The sequence below is a fragment of the Cyanistes caeruleus genome, chromosome 5 (genome assembly GCF_971803275.1).
Source record: "Cyanistes caeruleus chromosome 5, bCyaCae1.hap1.1, whole genome shotgun sequence".
NCBI lineage: Eukaryota > Metazoa > Chordata > Aves > Passeriformes > Paridae > Cyanistes > Cyanistes caeruleus.
The window spans coordinates 11,962,232-11,985,935 of record NC_141705.1 but is presented as its reverse complement, the minus strand read 5'-3'; the positions used below and the strand labels follow the sequence as shown (position 1 = coordinate 11,985,935).

The window sequence follows — 23,704 nt, the reverse complement described above, 5'->3', positions numbered from 1 at the left end:
AATAACCAAATGACCAAGCTTTCTTTCCAAGACAATGAGGAAGGGACAACCAGTCTTTTCCCATCACTTACAGGCACAGGCCATGCTGTGGTAATTTGGGAGTACCTTCAGTACCTTTTCAGACCTTGTGGCTGACACTAAAAAAATAGTGAAACATGTGAGGTCCAGCCTACTAAAAACTGGAGTAAATCCAGAGCAATGTCACAACAGGTCATAAACCAGCCTGTAAATAACCACTGAAAACCTGGGCTGTATTAAATCTGGCGATATGTGACTAAAATAAGCTCTTATTCTCCTCAGACTATGTACCCAGAACCAGGTGACATGCTGCCCCCTCCATGGGGAAGGCTGGGACACAGCAGTTGACTTGGCAACTGCTGCTGTAATAAAACATTTTCCCTCTTGATCAGAAAGCAATAAAAACATAGTGACAAAATGCACCGTGCATTTTTTCTCATGTAATAAATCTGCTTTTATATTTAAGAAATGTGCTTTTTCTCCTGGAAGGACACAACTATGGAATATTTATCCTCAGAATATTCTGCTGTAGCAGCCCAATTTCTGTGTAAAGGGGTGATGGAGAAATGCAAATGAGGGGTTTTGTGTAGGTTGCTGCTGGTGAAGGCACAGGGTATGTTCAAGGGACACTCATGGGCTTTGCTGAGGGTTCTGCAAGGAGCAAGTCATTATACAGCTTGCAGATTCAGATGGCTAATGCAAGACAGAGGTCTGCCCAAGCCCTCCTGACCTTGGGAAAAGGACTGTCAAAGTCTCCCACTCTTAACATATTTCTGAGCATAGCCCAAGGCAGGTGAGAGCACTCACTCGAGCTCTAAGACCCCTATAGAATATGTACAGCAGTTGTGACCTGCTCTTAAAAGCTTTTGACTCAAGATATTCAGATAAATGCTTCTGTTGAGGGGTGAGTGTATGAGAAAATAGCTAAAGCAATTTCCAGGAACATCCTGCCTTAGGGGAGCCCTACCTGGCTTTGGGGGACATGGAGCTGTTCCCTGAAAGGGAAATAGAAATAGCTAGAAATAACTGCAATCTTATATGGCATCTGCAGCCAAGTCTCAAACAGAGATGACAAATACCTTGCCTTGAATATATTCTTGGCTTTTTTATGTAATAGAGATATCTATTAACTAATTATCAGCCAGGGTTATGCAGCCTTCCCAAGTACAGCAGAATCAGGATTTGTGGTGTGCATGGTAGCTGCCTCTTTTTCCTACACTTTTTGCAAAATAAAGGCATGCAGTGAGGCAAGCCTCTGAAACACATTTAATTACACGAGCTGAATCTGCAATGTTGAATTTGGAAACCGTCCTGGTTCGGGATGGATAATTCAGTAATCTGGCTGGGTGATCGTTGACTCTGTTGATTTGTGTGTGAATCAGCTAGTGCTCTGCTGGCATGCCCCTCCATCCCAGAAATGCATTTGACCACCCCTTCCCCCTTCCACGGCTTGTGGGGTTTTTCACATTGCCATGCCTCTGAAATACAAACACACAGACACAGGAGTAGAGAAGCGAAGGTGAACAGATGAACTTGCACAATACTACAATATGGAACTCAAGGTGCTTGTGGCCTTTTGCCCAGGTAACTGCACCCAAATTATTATTATTATAAACTTTAACCTGCTCACAGGTTGAAGTTAATTCACAATGATCCCAGCCATCATTATTTAACATTGTCTGAGAAGTGTTGGAAGTGTGTCACATCTTCTGCATGCCAATTTCCCAGTGAGAACACTGATGGCTTTGCTGGAGGGAAGAGGGAGACTGGGACCTGGGGGGAACGTCTTCAGTGGAGGACAGAAAGCGACAATTCTCGAGGCTGCACATCAGATTAAAAAGAGGAGTCATTGCCTGGAATTTTCTTTCTCAACAGCAAACTGCTGGCCAGCTGCTGTGAAAGGAAACTCAACAAATTGCTTCCAGTGTCACCTAGAGATCTAAAATTATTCTTAGGTAACTAGAAAATATTTGGACTTAACTGACTGTGATAGTGCTGGAACCCCATGGAAAAACATGGTGAGGAAAGGAGAGACAGGGCTGAAAATGCAGGAGATGTGCTGTGTTTGCACAGCAAGCTGCTGGTCCCCAGGCAGCCTGTCATCACTCCCTGCTGCTCACAGAGCAGGTACTCGATGTGTGCCCACAGAATACAACAGAAAACACATCTGTGCTCCAGAGGATGCTTCAGCTTCACTGGCATATGAGCAGGGATCGAGGTATGTCTGACAAATGAAGAATTTTAAATGACAGACATCTGAAGGTTGATCTCAGAGGGCTTTGTGTGCTTGGCTGGGTTATTATGTGCGTAATAAGGTGCAAGCAATGATTGAAACATTTCCTGCAGCTCTCTCCTCCTTCATGTGAGTTCCCTGGTACTCACTAACACGTTTTCTTTCACAGTATAATCTGCCTTACTGTGAGGAGTGCTTATTTTCATCTGCCTTCCTGACGAAGTTTTGCAAGGCTGTGAAAGCAGACTGTCTTTGAGACATCTAAGACTTGATTCCTTTAGGTTGAAAATTTTGGGGTTCCATTTTGGGAAAACAGTTGCAGGAGACCTTTATAAAAGCCAGATTCCTGATGTCTCTTTCAATTAATCATATTTTCCAAGAAAGTTTATTTAATATGTCAGAGTTAAACAGAAGTGCTGATATACCATGCAGATGCAAGTAACTTTCCTGTTCCATTCCAATGGCATTCAAACCTCATGGAATTCCTTTGCTGGTAGCTGGATAGATTAGTTGAGAACACTATACATAAGTATAGCTCTTGAAATTAGAGCTAGACCTTTTGTTTTTGGTGACAGGGCAACAAGGAAGCCTGTGCTTCCTTTAATAAATGAATACCTTTAGTAAATGAACAAGGAGTAACAGCATTTCCTTTTTCCAGGATTCTCCAGTGAGTACTTTTCACATATATTTTCTTCCTTCAAGGTAAATATATTGCTCTTTTGCTGGTTGAAAAATTAAGCCAAAGAATCCATATTAATCTCATCATTTTAAGCTGAAAAAAGCCACCTGTGCTCTAGGAAGCTAACAAGAATAAATGGCTAACCAGCATTAAAGTTTCCACTCTGATTTGACTCTTGTTATGTGTCTGCTGTCCAGACAACTCCTGAAGTACAAAGGCCAGAATCAAAGTGCTGCCTTTATACTGCACAAGAGCCCTTCAGCTCTAAGCATGTTTAGCTGTGGGCAAATACCAGCTCCTTTTTTTCTAACAAAGATCTCCCCATTTGTCTCCCATACCAACATCTTTTCTGCAGAACAGTCACTACTGCTACTGGTCCTGCATTCAATGTTTACACCTGTGCAAGACAAAGAAAGAAACTGGGGAAGTCTCAAGCCAAATTAAATGGCATGAACTCCAGGTATTGTATGGATATGGTGAGACTGGAATAATCTAATTTACATTATTTACATTATTATCAATTATTTTTCACATTAAATTCTGGCTAATTTCAACCAAATCTGATACATAGCTCCAGAAATCAATGAGAACTGAGAGAGTGATGAATAAGTAGACCAAAGGTTCCCTACAAAACAGAAAAAGAATCACACGGGGACTGCTTTGACCTGTTAGGCCTCATCTTAGAAAACATATACCATTCATATGTAAATTCACAAAAGGGCAGGAAAAGCTTCTTTAGCAGGTAGAAAGTCATGCTGATATGCTGCCCTATGTGCATGTCATACTGCACGCACAAATCTTTTCCAAAACACACCTTCCAGCCATATTCCTGTTTCTATGTGGGACAGATGCTCAGCCAAAACTTGACTTTTGCATGAAAGTCCTGTTCCCACCCCACTGAACTTACCAAGGCTTAGAGGTCTAAAGTAGTGGTAAAGGCAGCCTAAGACTTGCTGTAGTAACTTTTCTCCTTTGGCAACAGCCAATTGTACAGACAGAATAGTCTTGCAATGTGCTACAGATGTTTTTTACCTCTTTAACAGAGACTGTGACTTATAAAACAAAAATTTAGGATTTTTACAGGTCATAAAGGTGGGTATTAAAAACAAATCAAATATTATTGAACAGATTTTTATATTTCTTAAATCCTTCTCACAGTCTCTTCTGCACCAAGACCAGTCTAAAAGTATAAGGCTCAAAATATATCTCCCTTAAAGTGCAAAGGAAATTCCTTTTATCACATCTGATGCAAACATGAAATTCAGGGCAGCATGTTGTCCTAGACATTTTTGGGCACAATCATCTCATTTACACCAAGACTGTGTAAATTGTACACCAAAACACTGGCAAGGTTGCACCTCTAACAGTGGCATATTCACTGGGTTTGAATAGTTTAGCACGACTTTAAGGAAATCACAGAGCTTTTATGGAATATCAGCAAACCCATAAAATGGTAAAGGTTGTGTGGCACAAAGAGGCAACTGTAGAATTGAGCCTTCAAAGGATCATTCTGGCCACAGATGTAATTTAGATTTAAAGGACAATCTATGAGAGACCTAAGACCCATCAGAGTGAAATTAAAACAGAAACGTACTTCAAAAGGGTGAAGAGCTTAGTTAATTTTTAAATAATGCAAATTCTAGCCTGATACCATGAAAAAAAATGATATTAAGGTGTTCAAAAGTCCTCTATTAAGAAGTACAAAGATGCCTTAGTCAGAGGAGGCCCAAACTAATGTGTTAGTAGTAGTTGGATGGTTATTATGTGCTTCCACAACAGGACAAAATGATATTGAAAAGTTCCCAACACTGTTTCCTAGTAAATTAGCATGGGGTTTGGAAGGAATTGTTTATTTTTAAAAGCATTTAATGAGAAATGGAGCTGCTAGTCAAAGTGATGACCAGGCCCAGCTGTGTGACACTTTATTTGGGTACTGTACGCAGATAATTTTAAGATTCCAGCCTTTTCTCCCAGGTTAAAGTCCACTGTGCAGGTGGACTGTCAGATCATCCCCATTCCTGAGCAGATTTGCTTTTCCCTTTTATCTCTCAGCTTTCACTACCTTCTGCCTTTCTCCATCTGATCAGATGAATTATCAAAATACATTTTTGCTGAGCAGAAAACCCCATCCCAGTGCAGCACAGACAGATTTTCAAAAGAACACAGTCTTGGCTCAAAAGAGAAGATGAATCCTGATCATCCATGTGGAGATTCACCAAAGAGTTTCATTTCTCTGAAAAGCCTCTTAGATTTTACTTTTTAAACTCGGGCTCCGTCACTGTCACCTCTCTGTCTCCACACCCTCCTCTGCACCTTCCTGCCGCCTCTTTGCCCTGAGCCTCTCGCTGACATCTGCCTCGTCCCTCAGCTCTCCTGCTCCGGCCGGCTCTCCAGCAGCCAGGGCCGCAGCCAGGCCAGGCAGCCTCGCTGGAGTTTACCAGCTCAGGATCTGCCAGCAGCACGTCTTGGATCGCTCTGGGGCTGCCGTTCCTCGCCACCGAGGCGTGCCGAGCTCTGCAGGGCAGGACTGCGGAGCCCCAGCGTCACCCAGAGCCCGCAGTGTCCCCTCGGCCGCGCCGCGCCACAGGAGCCTCTGCGCAAATCACGCCGCCTGTGCACGGCGGAGATCAGCCCGCCCAAACCAGAACCTTCGCTTTGCAGTGGGAAGGAGCTGCCGCTGCTCCAGGGCTAATGAGCACTCGCTCTCGGCAGGGACAATTAGTCTGGGGAGGATGGTGGGTTAATTCGGCTGCGGCACTGGCTTGTTTTCCAGTTGTGACCTTGTTTGCCTCTAATTTGGGTACCTTTGCATGATGTCACACTACATCCTCAGACCTGGCAGCATCCATGCTACTTCAGAAATGCCACTTAGTCCTCTAGTTCATATGAGCTTTGTCATGCTCGGCAGAGCTATACATAAATACATTTTAAGCATCAGGCACCAGCACACTTCTCAGGTGTTTCAGGAATCCAGCCCACACAGCCATTTAATGCCAAGGGAATGGCTAATTGCTGCTTCATGCAAAACCTGGACCGGGACCTTTTTTTGCTGTATCTATCACAAAAGGAACCAAAATGCAGCATAAAATACAATAATCAAATTAAAATTCTAGTGATCACCACACCACTAGTTCATGTGAGGAGGGGGCAGCTAGAATGGGCACCTAGAAAGCTGAAAATCCACAGGAAAATCTAAGTTTAGTGACAAGTCCTGAGAACTGATTATGTTTATTTGAACATTGAAATCCTGTTCTGTCTCACTCACTTGCTCATGAAGGAGTAAACTAACACTTAAATGTTGTATATAATGCCTTCAAGAAAACATTTTAAATAAGGTGACTGTCTTCAGTTTTACTTTCAAAATTAATTCCTTCACACTGGACTCAAAGTCACAAGGTTCAAGGCAGTGGTAGCAAAAAAATTTAGTAGGCCTTTACCATAAGGACATAACTTAAATGAAAAAGGAGTTTAAATTTTAAAAAAGCTCATTATACTTGCAATAACCTAAACTATTGTACCAAACCCATATTTGAATTTTACCTAGTCATCAAGGTTGAAATATCATGTTATTGCCATAATTCTCCAAGTAGCAACTGTATTAGTAAAGACATCATGGGGAAAAAAAAAAAAAAAGAATTTTCCTGATTAGTAGAAGCACTGTGGCAGGACAAAAAAAAAGAAAAAAAAAAAAAAAGAAAAAAAAAAATAAGAAAAAAAAGGTTTTATTCAGTATCTTTGAGGCATAGACAGAACCAAATTTCTGTAAAATTGTCTCTTTCATCTGTCAGAAAATTGAGCCTGTAATTATATTTTAGATCTCGGTAGAGACTCGGTATTTATATAATTGTTATCCCGTTCTTCTTTAGATGTATGTTAATGTGCCTTTTTTTTGAGTTTTCATAATTTTTATGTATAGATGATTCATTTTCAGCAGCAGTAAAGGAATCTTGAGAATGTTCATCTCTTTTTTCCACACATTTTTGCAAATCCGGTTGTAGCTCTGCGCGGATGGGAGTTTGTAACCGAGTATTTTCAGGCTGCATATTTACAGAAACAGCTCTGTGCTAATGCGAAGTAACCACGGGAAGCTGAGGCAGGCTTCATACTCCAGCAGCACTGTAAGGAGATATTGGGAACAAGCTGCTGTTCAGAATAACTCTGTTCAATAGCGAATACAGATGTCGTGGTTGCGCAGGGCGTTGTGCGTGGGGAGGCGCGATTAGCGGGGCCCCCAGCAGGGATGGGGTTATCGCCGGTGGGGACTCCTGCCAGGTCACGGGGCAGTATTTCCCTGAAGTGCACAGGCTGCAGGAGTTTAGCCATAATAAAACAGGATAAAGCGTGTTTTCATAAACACGGAAAGGACGCAGGATAGTGCTACAAAAACAGCTGTGAAAACTGTCAGTGTTTCGTAGTCTGACCTTATCAGCTTCAACACTTTAGATATTTAATTCTTCATGGAACATTTGAACAGGAATCAGAGGCCATAAGTAGAAATTTAAGGTCTGACTGGGGGGAAAATATTTTCAAGGGAATATGGTGTTTGGGATTTTGTTTATGCAAAATCTGGTACAAACAGAAGGAATTGAGGGGAAAAAGGAAGTAAACTTCTTTTTCAGATGCATTTTCCCACAGAATGATCAGTGAAGCACAGACAGTCGTTCCAATTTGTGCAATATCCAGTTTAGGGAAGTGCGTGAATATCACAGGGGGAGTTTCAGAATTAAATGTCAGGATCTCTCAGACCTGTATTCTGCACAGAGAAACCAAAAGGAAAACCTCAGGCAGTGCTGGCACTTCCAAGATTGCATCAATAACTGTGTTGCTTCACTCATCGCATGCTTGCTGCAGGGTGGTATTTTTGTCTTATAATGCTGCAGCACAGTGATAACTCACTGGGAAAGTGTGTGGGGCTTCACTGTGTAGTTTCTTCTGTGCTTGGGCTGATCTTCCACGCTGAGCCCTACCAGGTGCCTTTGCAGGACTCTGGGTAGTTCTGTTTCAGACTATGTCAACTATGTCAATGCCTTCTTCTTTTTTTTTTTTCTTTTTTTTTTTTTTTCTTTTTTTTTTTGTTATAATTCTTGCTCAAATTTTAGAGATTTGTCAACAAATAAAAAAGTTGCATGTGGGCACCTAAAAGTTTAATCCAGCTCTGTGTCTACTGCTAGATGACTTGAGGATTACTCACACACTCTTGTACAGCTCAGAAAGCCTGTGCTCGCAGTCCTTGCAGGACTAGAGCCATGCTTCATGAGTTAAGAACAGCTCTCCATGCTCAGCCATGTTTGGCCTTGGCATGTTGCATTTGACAAGGCCAGCTGTACTCGTCAGGGTCTGGGTGTCTAATCAAGCAGAAAGAGCAAGCAGCTATCTCTGGCGGCCTCCCCTGTTCTCCAGCAGAACACATTTTTCCAGAGCCACTGATACTCTTGCAGAGAGTCTTACAGACTTTGCAGTCTTACAGATTTATGACTAGTGCCCTCAGGAGCTACTGCAATGTTCCTACTTAATTTGATAGAAATAGTTACTATCTAGTTAGTACTAGCACAAACCGATTACATTTACAGAGGATCTTTCTGTAAATTACTTGTATTTACAGAAAAAAAAAATCCATTACTACTTCCTTTTCTCCCAGCATTTCACTCTGTCAATACGTGTGCTTCTGCATTTGTTTAAAAATATCCTTAAGATACTCATGCCCAAACATCATTAAAACATGCACAAATATATATATATATAGATGTATAAGAGAAATACAGTATGGGAATTAGAGAAAAGAAATACACTCATCTATCAGAGAAATGCAGCAAATAAATACCTGTTTTAAATTTCCCATTCAGCCCACACACAGTCCAACAACTACGTTGTGCAGTGGGAAGGTCCCCTCCGCTACTTTCAGTTGAAGTACACAAAGCTCAATTTAGCAATTAGATAAAAAGGTTCAGCTCGTTTCTGATTTCCACATGTTCAAGCACATGACTCAATTAGCAGAAACATTTTGTGGATTAGCTTTTGCAAGCCCTGCTAGAGGGGCCTCATGTTCTGAGCCTTGCTGGAACTGCCCACGGATGAGCTAATGCACAGGTGAAACCTGCACAGCCCTGTGCCGCTCACTGGAAGCACTCTGCATGTGGGGGTAGGGTCTCTCCTATTAACTCCAAATGTTTTCAACATCTCAAAATTATTTGTTTGCTAGAGGGCAGTAAAGAAAGGTGAGAAAGGCTGTCCCTTTGACCCACAGTGTAGTGCTCTGCAGCAGCACGCAGTAGCCTCGGGTGGTTTTTATGCCCAGGATTAACAGGGATTGGGAACGCTGCCGAAGCAGCATGCTGAATCAAGGGTCGGAAATCGCTTTGCGGGGCAATTTTTCTGGTAAGATAAAAAACAACCATGATTTCCAAGTGCAAAAAAGCACCCTAATGCCCTATTTTCAGAATCTGTTTATTTAATGGCAATTTTTGTACAGTAAACGGTGCCGCTAAGACTGTGCTCGGATGATCTGACAATCCTGTGTTTCAAGGCACAGAGGTTTGGCTGCCAGTGACAAAATTATCAGAAATTTTGGAAGAAGTGAATGCAAATAAGTTTGTCAGACTTTGACAACAAATGAGAGAGAAAAGAGGACATGTTTTCAATCAGAGACATATTATGCCCTTTTTTTCCTTGTTAGGGAAAGCAGTGAAGCATTTCTGTTTATGCTGAACTCGCTTCTGGTAGTTGTGGATACAATTACTTTAAAATATGCATTATTTTTAAAAATCTGTATCTTCCAACTATGTATTGGTCTTCAACAACAACAACAATAATGAAGAATCTCTTGGATCCATTCTCAGACAGATGGATTTCTACCTCTGGCTTTATTTTTTCCTCTTATGCTCATTTTGGCCGTATGAAAAATTCAGTATTAGGGAAGGTGAAACATTTCTTTTGCTGCCAAGTCCTTCCCTCATAAAAGCATCATGCCTTTTTTTCTCCTCACCCTTGATTCTCTGGGCCTTTGGTCCATTTCCTCTCTACAGTATCCAAGCATCATAACAGCCAAAGTTCTCTTTTCCCTGGGTTTCTAATAATTATCTCTTACTTGTTTCTACAATTTTTCTTCTATTCTCCCTTAAGAAAATTGCCAATACTCTACAAAATGCATATTGAATAATAAAGAACTATTATTGCAAGTATGGCCGTAAGCATACTCATTAATTATTATTTCAGTTTGATTGTGAATGAAGATTTACACTTAGCCTTGCCTCAGATATATATATATGTATTGAGAATATCAGTAGTATCTGTTACAGACAGAAATGTCTCCAAGTTTTCTGGGACAAGAGAAAAAAATCCTGTCTTGATTTGCACTACAGCAGTCTCAAGAGCACCACTGTGGAATGAAAGTGCTTTCTCCTTTTCCCTTAACTGAAGGACAAATTCACATAGTTCATTGCGCCGAGCTAATGTATTTATGGTCCAAAGAGTTCTCCTCACTCCCAGGCTTCAGGCTTACAGTGGAATCCAAGGTATGTAACGATGATATGAACACGATATACTTTACTGTAACCTGTGCTTCAGGCAGCTGTTAACGCCAGTCTAGCTTTCTGTAGTCTTCAGCCAAAGGAAAGTTGTCTGCAGCATATGCACAGCTCCAGTCCCCAGGAGACGTCCCGTGAAGTCAATGGCATGCTGAAGTAGACACCACAGAAGCAAACAGTCACTTGTTGAAACCCAGGTCTCAGATGTTAACATATATTTGGGATCATTTCCCTCCCTAAAAAAAGAAATTAATTTCCTTCCTGCCAGATTATAATTGCATCAGTGTCTGAAGTCTCACACAAAGACCCAGAGACACATTCTGCTAAACTTTATGGAAACACTGGGAAAGATGGTCTGGCTCCAATAAGATAAAAGTCAAAGGTAGCAAAAAGGTCAAAACACAGAAAGGAGAAACCAAGAACTTCAGTGGGAAGGGAAACAGAGAGATAAACTGACCTCTTCACACTGCTGAGCAGATCAAGAAGAGAAGGATTTGAACTCAGCCTGCTGGCTCCTAGTCTAGCCTTCTATTGTATGCTGCTGCTTGTGACAGTCTTGGTCAGGAGAGAGATTCCTTACTGTTTCAATATGGCCCCAAATAATCTTAAATAAAATTAAGTCATTTTTGCTAGAAAGACTCATATACCCTTAGGATACTATGTAAGTTTGCAGATTACAGTAAATTGTGAAGAGCTGTTGACTCCCTCAGGGGCAGAGGCCCTGCAGAGAGACCTCAACAAATGAGAGGACTGAGCAATCACCAACCATATGAATGGAATAAGGAAAAGTTCTGGATTCTGCACCTGGGGTGGGGCAATTCTGGATATACAGCCAGCCTGGGGGATGAGATGCTGGAAAGCAGCACCATGGAAAGGGCCCTTGGGATCCTGATCAACAGAAAGCTGAACAAGAGTCAGCGGTGCCCTGGCAGCCAGGAGGGCCAGCCCTGTCCTGGGGTGCATCAGGCTCAGCATGACCAGCCAAGCAAGGGTGTACTGGGGCGGTCTCAGCTCAAGTCCTGGGGGTAGTTTTGGGTGCCACAATAAAAGGAAGACATTAAACTATTAGAAAATGTCCAAAGGAGGGCAACAAAGATGGTGAAGGGCCTTGAGGGGAAGCCACAAGGAGTCGCTGAGTTCACTTGGTTTGTTCAGCCTGGAGAAGACTGAGGGGAGACCTCATTGCAGTTACAGCTGCTTCATGAGGGGAAGAGGACAGGCAGACATTGATCTCTTCTCTGTGGTAACAGTGACAGGGCCTGAAGTTGTTTCAGGAGAGATTTAGGTTGGATATTAGAAAAAAGTTCATCATTCAGAGGGTGGTTGGGCAATCAAACAGGCTCTCCAGGGCAGTGGTGACATCACCAAACATGACAGAGTTCAGCAAGCTTCTGGACAACACTCTCAGGAGCATGGTGTGACTCTTGGGGATAGTGCTGTGAAGGGCCACGAGTTAGACTGGATGATCCTTGTGGGGGACCCTTTTAATTCAGGATATTCTAGCATTTTATGATCCTAAATTTTCAGCCCTAGTTTATGCTGTTGCTTTATTCATGTGTTGCTTTATTAAAAGGGAGATCATTACATTTTTTTGTGAGTGCAAATGCTTTCAGTGTCATTCAGGTCAATAATATCCTACTCCCTCAGTTTACAAACATACTACGCTTATGTCTATGATGTGGATTAAAAATGTGCACAGTGAGCTTCTCTACAGCATCTGTTAGTGGTTCTGGTCCTGAAATGTCAAGGAAGGGCATCAATCAATCTTGTTGCTTGTCCTTGGACTCCTGCTTTCATTGATCTGCAAAAAAACAAGAACATGATCAATTTTGAAGTTTAAACATTCAGAAAGCTAAGTAGTGTGGAAGGATTATTTGGTTTTATTTACATAGAACATTTCTCCTATGGCATCCTCATAGGATGTTCATTTTTGTGCAGCAGTATGACATTGCTTACCTATATGTGCTCTTTTTTCCCTTCTTAAGATATTTTTTACTGAACTGCTGCTGGTAAGAAGTTTTCACTTTTGGATTATTAATTTTAATGTAGTAACATTAAATGATGTTTATCAGTACCTAAATGTACCTCAACTATGAAAATACCAGGTGAGGTATTATCAAAGGCTTCATTAATCTCATCACATATATTTACAGCTTCTCCCTATACTCTTATTTATGTGCATACATTAGTGAAAATAATGGCAACATGTATTGATTCTACTGTGGATTAGATTTTAATTATTACAGTTCATAGAATAAAGACATCATTAAGTTCATGCAATGCACAACTGCTGTAGGATAACTTTACCTTTGCAAATCTTCTACAAATCCAGTTCCCTACAACGTGATTGGTTTTATTCACACTGCCAAAATATAGAACTGTGCTCATAATTCAGGTGCTGAACACTAAGTACATCTTCAGTGTGGGGATCTCAACAACTTTTTGGAGCGGAGGGTCATCAACCATGCTTGCAAAGAGGTGAAGCTGAGGCATGGGTGCAGCTATCATGTACATCTGAATTTCTCAATTACAGAGCCAGCTACTGAGGTGGCATTTGCATGTGCACAGCAACAGGCAGGCTTTGTGGACAAGCGAAGATAAGAAGTAGGCGCAAAGTTTGCAGCTGATCAATGTGGACAGCACAGACATGCTATTTATCTTCCCAAAGATCCTTGGAAAGGGCTCAAGGCACTTTCAAGGGCATTTCCTCTTACAAGAGAGAAAGTGAGCTCCTCCGTGGCTAAACTCCTTAGTGATCTACAAAGGATCACTAAGGAGCGTATCATTACATAGGGTGAAACAAGCCGAGCCAAAGTTGAGAAATTGATTTTTAGCTGAGAGGAGAACTCAAAAACACTACAGATTTCATAGTAGCAGGCAAAACTGATTTCTTGGATCTAGTGCTGCACTGAGTTATGGAAAGGGTGTAGACAGGAAAAGATGACAGCAAGACCACAGAGAGTAGGAGCTGGCTGCATGTTAAGAGGAGATGGAAAAGAAGACAGAAAATGCATTAATGTAAATTTTCTTTACATAAAATCCACATATTCTACAATTTTTTTCAATTAGCCTACAATTTCCATGAATGGTGTCTGTTCATTCCAGTAATGAATCTAACCCATAGTTTCTAGATCCCATTATTTAATGAGATTTTGTAACATTGTAATTTGATTACTTGCACATTTCTATCATTATTTGCACATTTCTACTGAAATATTTGTCTGTGTGACATTCTGACCACTACATTCATCACAAAACACACTTTGGAGTAAATGTAGCAATGGGGGCTTGCTTGCCAAAGCTTTTTAAAAATTGAAATGCAGTTCCAAACCAGGACCTAACCTGCATGTGTACCATCGTAAGACTACTTTAGCATCTTTCAAACTTGTTTGCAAAGAGCAAAATTAACTATTTGAGCATGCTGATCAAGGCATTGATTCTGCAAATACTTACTAGCAGGCTTAATCCCTTTGAAAGCACGGGGACTATTCACGGTCAGAAAAAGCTGTGCCTGTGAGTAAACATTTGCCTCTCTCAGCCCTTGAAAGTGATTACAGGCAGTATTTTTCTTCTGGATGGACAGTGCTCTCTTGTTGGCAGTCCACAAGTATGAAATGACATATACTATAATTGTGAAAATTATACAGGACTACCCCTAATAATAGTGTGCAGCCAGCAATTGGCCCGGTGGTGAGAGGGAAGCGCTTAGTCATTCTGTGAGAGGCAGGCAGGAAATGTCAAGATGAACTGTCGTAATTAGACACGTGTTATTAGTATGTATTAAAACACAACTAGTTACACTGGTTGTGCATATTCTGTAGGCTGACCTTGTGCAAACCCGAGTAATCTAGCCTTTGCTGTGCAATATAGACCTTGTTTACAATGGAGAGTTGTGCTGACCTAACCACATTAGTACAGTTAAAGCTGTACACCTCCAGTTTAGGAGCTGTATAAGAATAGCTTATTTTTCCTTAGCAGAAAGAAACCCAGTGGCAGTGTAAAACACCTTCATACCAGTATAAGCATACATCATTATAAACAGGATAATTAAATTGGATGTAAAAATTCATGCAGTTGAGATAACATAGTTAATTTGGTATATGATGTATGAAGAGACAAGACTGTTTCACAAATAAATGCCAATGGATGAATCTCACTCCTCTTGCATGTGAGAAGGAGGGGAAGTGAAAACAACCAGTGTTTACGATAGAACATTTTTGTCTGAGCAACTTGTGACCTAACCAGCATTTGCAAACTCAGTGAAATGTGGTGCATTCATTTGGCTGCCTGTAAAAGTACTTGAATCAGTCTAAACTGATTCTTTGCATAGGGATGAAGAGGGAATCACTATGGCTGGATGGAGAGAAGCTGCTCATTTAAGGAAACAGTAAAAGATCACAGAGGGATAAATGTTTCTGGCAGCATAAATTTTACTATAATGTTCCAGTTTCTCATCTTGAAAATAGAAGGGATTTTCCTTCCATTTTTTCTTCCATTTTCATTCTTCCTGTCAGATAAAGTAATGCCTATAAATGAATAAGAAAAGGCCTGTGCTATGGCAAAGGCTGAGTAATACTCTCTGAAGAAGATTTCTGTTTCCCAGTGGTCACTGATGTGCACCATGGTGCTGGTGCATAGATGGCAGAACCAGGCAGCAGAAAATGGACTTCTGCTTGGGCCCCTGCCTCTGACCTGCTGTAAAACCTTTGGTAAGCCACCTTCTCTCTCTGTGCCTCAGTTTTCTCCTTTACAAAATGAGAGAAAGTCAATTTGCAAAGCAGTTTGAGAAATAACAATGACAAACAACTGCTCTATATTAGTTGGGTGGAATTCTTACTAGCTTCTATATCTTCTTTTCTTATGCAAGAGCCACTGTTACAGACAGAAATGTCAGTTTTCTAATTTCGGATCTAAATCTGAATTCAGATTTCAAGTGGAGCTCAAAGTTTCAAATTATTGAATGTGGTTTTTTTTAGTTTCATGTTAAATAAAATGCAAATTTTCATACAGAATATTTCAATAAAACACATTTTGTTCCTACTTATGAGTATCAAAATGGAGACAATAAATCTGCTCAGCAATGCTAACACTTTTTGAAGATTCCACTCACGATGTATTTATAGAGAAATTGATCCAAACACTACCAGTGATTCCTTTATATTGAATCACTGAGTAACCTTGCTTCTGACACTATAACCAGATATATCATATGAAAGTAGTGAACTGAATGCATCATGTACTGGGTGGCTGCTGAGTAAGATATACTGGAAGTTAGGAAAGAGAAAATAGCACACAAATATGGGATCTAACAAACTAAGCAAGGATTTCGAGCCCATTGTTCCTTGCTGTGTCTTACTAGTAAACATACTATAATTACATTGACAACAACAAAAAAGTTTTGATTTGCATAATTACCTGTAATGTGGCACATCTTTTACATAAACTCCAGAATATGGAAATAAAACAATTCACATGTCAAAATATTTTCAGGATGAGAAATGATATAGTCATGGAATCATAGACTAGTTTGGGTTGGAAGGGACCCTTAAAGCTTATCTAGTCCAACCCTCCTGCAATGAGCAGGAGACCTTACATTAGACCAGGTTGCACATAGCCCTGTTCACCCCGACTTTGAATATTTCCAGGGGTGGGGCATTCACTGCCTCACTGAGCAACCTGTTCTAGTGTTTCACCACCCTAACCATAAAAAATTTCTCCCTTACAACTAGTCTGAATCCCTCTTCCTTTCATTTCAAACAACAGGTCCATGGCTTTCTTCTACTGAGGATCCCAAGCAGGATGCAGTACTCAAGGTGGAGCCTCACCAGAGTGGAGAGTACAGGGGCAGAATCAGCTCCCTTGACTTGTTGCCCACACTGCTCCGGATGCAGCACAAGATACTTTCTAAGCTCCAAATGCACACTGCCAGCTCATGTCCAAATTTTCATCCACCAGCACCCCCAAGTTCTTCTTCGCAGGGCTTCTCTCAATCCATTCATCCCCCAGCCTGTAATGATACCAGGGGTTTCCCCAAAGCAGGTTCAGGACCTTGCACTTTACCTCATGTTGAACCTCATAAGATTGCCATGTGCCTACTTCTTGAGTTTGTCCAGGTTTTTCTTGCTTAATTCAAATTGTCTCTATTCTGTTTTTACAGTTGTCTCTATTTTGCATAGAGAAATATATATACTAGCTAAATTTATTCACACTGATCACACATTTTTTATCTGAAATATTTGGGGGTTTTTTGTTCATATAGCACAAAAAATAATCTAAAGTGAACATTTTAATACATTCTTTGCCAAATTATTGAATCTATTTCATAATGCACCACTCCCTTATTTTTTTCATTTTCTGGGTTCTTGGTGAGTGCAAGAAATTCTCTTGACGTGTCATCAAATCTATACATTACAATGATACATTATTTTCTGTAATATAGAAAATTTGTTAGTATGAAAATGGTTCATTACACAATTCCTGGTAAATCTTTCCAATATTCAAAAGTATGATCCTGAACACTGGTGACCCAGACCCCACTGGCTTTATCAATATGAATTTTTGTGAGCTGTTTGCCAGGATGCACACTGTGAAATATGTTAATAGCTTTTGTTTCACTAAAAGTCTTTTGGATATCATCCCAGCATCTTCTGGTCATTGCAAATCATGTTTGCAAGACATGGGTTTGAAGCAACTTTCCAAATTCAATAACTTCTCAGTTCAATTAAGTTCAGAGGCAGGCTCTGATGTGCTCCCTTCTCATACCAAGCTCTAATTCTGCCCAGATTTGTATGAAAATGGATTTGTAAACATGCATATATGGGTGACAAGAGCAGTCTAGGAGCTAAATAGGTTGTGTCCTTCCCATCCTTTAGTTGTACACTCTCTATCTTTCTGGTTCTGTCTCAGGAATCCACTTTAACCTGTGATTAAATCCCAGTGAAATCAAGACTTCAGCACACAGTTAAGGCTCTGCCTACACTTCAGTGCTTAAAGGGGCATATTAATAACATGCATTCCTGAAAGAATATTTATCATAGTAAACCATTATTTCCCTGTGATTGGGAAACACAGGCAATCGACCAAAGGAAATCGATGAGATTGTGAGACACTTGAAAATATATTAAACAACACTGAAACAACTTAAATATTCAAATTTGTGAGTTCTGACATAGTAAGTTTGGTAGCTCCACCCTTTCCATAGCCTGCAGGTGACTCCTGGCGTTATCTCAGTCCTCCACACCCCCCACTCCCTTATCATTCACCTTCAAGAATTCAGCTGATCTCTTGAAACATGCATGGAAATTACGTACACTTATACTGAGAAATGCAGGGATGTACCATTCATCACTCCATGCTGAAAAACCCATATAATTTATAGACATAAATATCTATATATAGTAGCATATACATGTATATTTATGGATTTCTGCTTTCACTTTTATGCACCTCTGCAACAAACTTTGCAACACCAGGATTTTCTTCATTCTAGAGAAATAAGGACTTTGTGTATATTAACCAAGTAAACATAGATTCATCTCTGTGTAACATTTTATCTGACATCTTTCTGAACTGCAAATTGGATGCATCAATGTTATTCTGTGCTCTCTAGAAGTCCTCAACTAAGTTGTCAGCATGCTGAAGGTGGGAGACTATTAGAACATTCTATATATGCTATATCCTGTTGCATAGGTCATATGGTCCTTCCACAGGGACCTTCAAGGTATAGGGATTTACAGGGTGCATTCTGATCTGACAGAACCAAATGTACACCACATTGTTTAATGCAACCTAAATATTTTAATTATCAATCTTATTGATCAATCTTATTGATCAATAAGATCAATATGCTTGATCTTCAGAAGCAAGTTTTCCAATGTCATATAAATGGAAATATTCTGTGGTGGCTTCTTGTGAAATCTCTATTATTGTAGGTGTACAAATGGCTCTTTTGATTATTTTATGACATGGAAAAGGGACTGAGAGTGAAAGAAACAACCCTAATGCAAGATGAAAGAAGCATTCACAGTTGTATGTGATAAAACCTTCCCAAAGAGATAAATTATGAAACTTATTTTTCCATTGGCATTACATCTTACTAAGACATCCAGCCACTGCAAACAGCAACTATCATACACTACCATGGGTATTGTTCCAACCAAATACAGCCCACAGAACAATTCCTGTCACAGCACCATTACCATCTTATACAATCTTGGACTGGAGATGAAAGGAAATCACTAACTCAGGAGGTGCATGAATCTCAGCAGAAGTTGCTGCTCCCACATGAAGGAGTGATTTGCAATCACTTGGCAAATTTGGCATATTTGTCCAGCTGCTCAAGGGTTACAAAGCATGAACCTCCATAAATCTTTTCACCTTCTAGGAATGGGTTGCTGCTGCAGCAATATTATCACAAGACCCTGTCTATAGAGAGTCCTGCCACTGTTCCTGTGAGTGCAGAAATGTTATGGTACAACCTCTCTATTCAGCCCTGGATAGCTTGAGAGACTGGTAAGACAAGAGGAAAGAAAGAGCTTTTGCCAGCAGAGCAGCACCATAATGTCCACTGTGCTAATGATGACATACTCTTGACAGATGGTAAATCATGTCAATCTCTATAGCTGCCATAATGTTTCCATTGTGACTATATCTATGCATCTATTTATGGTGATGTTTTATCTTGCAAACTTAAAATATGATCTATCAAAACATGGTGCAGAGTAATCCAAATGCAATTAAGCAAATAACTGTAAAAGACAAAATTAGGATACAGAGAACAATGTATTTCAAGTTCAGTGGGAACAAGATTACTTGTTAGCTGAAAATAATGGGCACCTTCAGTGCCTTATGTGTATACAAATGATAGGTGTGCCAAAGGAATATAATCTCAGTTGACATTACAAAATCTACCACCATAAGAAATAAGAGCAGTGCACTGGAGAATCTAATCATTATGGAATTAAAAGAAAATACCTCCTAAATCCACATCACAGGCAAAGAAGACTGTTGATTTAACATACAACTGCATAAACTCAAAACCTGCCCGCCCCCAGTGAGACATGACTCAGGTGAACCCCTGAAATGGGGTGCTAAGCAATTAAAATACTCTCTGCATGTACAGTTTTAAAAAAAATAATAAATTACCAAATCATAGGAGCTTGTTATCATCTGCACATCTGTATCATAACTGTACATAATTCTGTACAAAGCAGAATAGTTAATGCAAACAATCACACACTCCAAGACCAATCACAGAAAAAATGTAAGCACTTATCATTGACTTTGGATGAGATCAGCAGCAGCAGTGAAACCAGGCAGTTATTAAATTTCAGCTGAGCTATTGCTAGGATTTTCTTTGTAAAACAAATGAGGCAGTACTTTTAATGTACATTGGAAGTGCTTTCTACCACTAGCTCATGTAACAGTTTTCAAAACTCCCTTGTCACAAATAATGACAAGCAGTGACTGTCTAGAAAAGTCAGTTAATGAGTTTGCTGAAAAGAAATTGCAGCTGAATACCTCACTTTCACTGCATGATACATTACCAGGAAGTTGGTGGTGAATCTATGAACATGGACTATGGTAGATATATATGGATAATTTCATTCACAGAGGGAAAACTGAACAAACACACAGAAAAAATATCAAATATCTTAAGGAATTGAATTCAACCTTGAGGAATTTACTCCCTCATTTAAAATTGGGTAACTGTAAGAAAGGAAACTGCCCTCTTTACTTTTCCAAAAGTGCATGTCTTGAAGATGAGAGGGGAAAAAACATGTTTCAGTTATAAGAGCCTACTTCTGCTCATTGGTCTTCCTGTCAGTTTTGTAATAGCTCCAGTCTGCACAGCGTCTAAAATCCAAGAGAGCTATTCAAGTCACCTAATATCCATGGAAGAGCTTAAAATTTGCTAGAGTCTCCATACAGGACTCAAGAATTTTCTGTGTAGACATCACCCCCCTACCCCCATCCCGATACATAAAAGTATTCCAAAATGAGCTCTTAAAGCTGGGAAAGAAATGCCTAAGTTCATCCCCAGAGAGGCCATGCCCACACCTAACATCCATGAGTAGCTCTGAATTTAGCTCAAATTCCATTTAGTACTCCCAGCTGACATTAGCACTCTTATCTTGCATGTGGAGTGAGCTCTTCAAGACTGCTGTAACCAGCAGTGTAGAGAATACCTTAGGATGAAGTTCACATCTCCCTCCTTCCAATTCTCAGGAACTTGGTCCTGAGATAGAGACAATATTCTGGGTAAACTGCATACATATAAATGGAAACAGAGTTTGAATCCCAAGAATTTTAGACTTGTCATTTCAAAGGAAGATATTCAGCAACAAGATAAAGGGATTTGGGTCTGGTTTTATATTCTTCTTGGTTCTGTCTCTCCTTTCTGAACAATAACCTAGCTGTAACAAGAGAGATAGAGAGTAGCCTGTATCCTTAGGCATTCTATCATTTGCTCAATCCTTGGGAAAATCAGAATTCGTGGGTTCTGCTCACTCAAGACTGAAAAGGTCTTAGACCTAGAGTAAGCATTTCTGTCTTCCAGGACAAATACCCAAATACCTTTGTACAGGACATAGTAAGTACATAATACTTAACTGTTAGCACAGCTGACCCAGCTGCCTAGCATCATCAGGAGGTAGCACAAGCCAAGAACTATCCCTGATAGGAAACCTGCATGGAGCCACACTGGCTTCAAGGAGTAGGAAGAGAGAACTGTCATGTGAATGTGAAGTGGGATCCTCTCATGGCTCCTACTTACTTGTAAAAATGTCTTGGTGTCAAGAGTTCGTTCTGGCAAAGCCAAACCTGCTGACTCTTCAGATGGTTTTCAAAAATGTTTTGCACTGATGAGCTCTAAGCAGTGCTCCATTTCAGCATGTGGGAGTGCTGGATCAGCTGGCAGACGTAGGCAGTCAGAGCAGAGAAGCTGGTGCCTCACACAGGTGCCCTGAATTCCTTTTTACAGGGCCTTATAGTTTTTCATTGACTATGGAAGAAACGTTGTCATAATATTTTTTGCCACAGCAATACTTCAATTACAAATACAGAAATCACTTTTATGCACAACAGTGAAGCATGGAATTTTCATCTTGTTTCTTAAGGATATGATTTCCTACCCAGAAAAGTTCAAAGTCAAATACTGTTCATTGTACAGAAGCACATGCAATCTGTGAAAGTATGCTCCCTGGAATAAAAATCTATAAAATCAAAACATTGCAATAAGCCAGAGAGTGATGCCCTTGGCTATCAATTCTTATTCAATGCCATGAATATTGACCTTTACATTTAGGAGGAAAATATTTATTCTGAGAAATAAACTATTCTCTTATTTAATGTTACTGCATTCATTTTACCCCTTTAACAAATAATGTTCAAGCAATCCATCTTGTAGGATTATGCTCCCATCTGTGATCTGTACTTGTGGCCCAATCCTGCCATCTAGTATTCTCTGATATACCTCCCTGCATAGCTTGATTAGCTCGATCTTTAGTGCCTCTTCCCTATGTAATGTGAACCCTGGCTTGCAGTCAGCCTCAGAGAAAAAAAAAATTACTTTCTTAGGAGAAATGACCCCTGCAAATGAATGCTCTACACCTGGAAAAGCTGGCTGGGTTTAGGCATTTAAATATTCCTTTATTTCATGACATCTTCAACTGCCAAAATGTGTGGGGGTGATTTAACACCAAGACAGCAATTTTTGTTCAGCCAGTTAAAGCTATGCCTGCTTTTTGTTTCTTCGCAGTTGATACTGAAACAGTATCAAACTCAAAAGACAGCCCCATTTAAACAACAACAAGATAAAAATCCTAATGAAACCAGAAAACAAGTAGTTTTTATCTCAGCAGTGTTCCTCTCTTGAGAGAAAACACCTTTTTAGCATAAACACATAAACTGGCCTTGGAAAGTGAGGTCGTTTTCTTCCCATTAACAAGTTCCAATGAGTAACTTTTTAAATGAGCATCTAATCTAATTCAGTTAGAATTACAAGCCAAAATATCATGAAATACACTTTTGAGAGCATATCAGTCTAGTTGCAAAATATTGAAATATTAGCTACTTCTTGACAGAAAAATGCCCTCTCCTCTCGTGCTGCTCAAATAGTTTCTATTTCAGGCTGACAGCCCTGTAGTCGATCACACCAGCTAGAAATCTCTTCCTAGAGCAGCTACAGCTTTGGAAATGCAGATACTAGAGCTCTGCATGTACTGCCAATTTTTTTCCCCCTAATATCAAAATAGTAGTGTATTTGGTTGGGATTCAATACCCATTTTTAAATGCTGCTTTTGTCAAACTTGACTTTTTCCCCTGGTGTACATGAACTCTTTGTAATGGCGGCTGTTATTAATCAGCCATTCTTAACAGCCCTTTGAATGAAATTAGTTGTTTCTAATGGCAGCACTTCCCAGCCTATCAATTCTAACAGAAACCAGCAATGGCCATTTTGCCTTTTGCTCCCACACAGATAAACCTGTTCACACACATAAAAATATCAACTTTTTTATTATTAAGAAAAACAATAATAATCTTATTACAGTCTGCAAGTCATGTATACAGATTCCTTTACTTTCAAGTCTCAGCTTTCCGACCAAGTTTGAGGGGTTTTATTTTTGTTTTTTAAAGCATTTGAAAACATGCAACCTTTTTGCTTTGTAGTTTTTTACTGCGGGATCAGATAAGAAAACTTTTTGATCAGTCAAAACATAATGTCAAAGTGCCAGGACAATAAGCCATTAATACACAAAGGAACACTTTTCTATTACCAGGGTCTGCAACAGAATATCTTGTTAAGAAAATGCTAAGGAAAATAATAATACCTTCAGTGCAATTGCTTTAAGAACTCAATAAAATTTTAAGTGTTTCTTTCCCATTTCATTTAATATAGAACATTAATAAAGACGGTAGTACATTCATTCCAAAATCTGTGGCCAGATTGTCAGCTATGAGACTGCATTCAACTCTGTTTTCAGCATTATCACTGACTGAGAGTACAGCAAATATTTGGGAAAAAAAAAAAAAAAAAAGGTGGAATTAGTGTAGGACAATATTGTATCTCTGATGAGCAAGGCAAGGATTGAATGCTGGTGCTTCAGGCTACTCAAGGATGTTTAATTGTATTCATGAACTATTTGTAAGACAGTGAGCTGCCAAAACCTCAGACATTTCCAACATGGTAACTCTGGAATGGCTGTAGTATATATGAAAAAACAGATGTCATAATGTGTTTCATCTAGTTTA

General features: G+C 39.9%; 1 long non-coding RNA gene across 1 annotated transcript; it reads right to left on the bottom strand.

The window, feature by feature from the left end:
• Nucleotides 1–9,360: 9,360 nt before the first annotated feature.
• Nucleotides 9,361–21,891, bottom strand: LOC111928408 (uncharacterized). Its single transcript, XR_002864100.2, has 2 exons — nucleotides 21,228–21,891; nucleotides 9,361–12,254 (listed from the first exon to the last, which is right to left on the bottom strand). It is a non-coding gene; the product is annotated as an uncharacterized LOC111928408 (long non-coding RNA).
• Nucleotides 21,892–23,704: the final 1,813 nt, after the last annotated feature.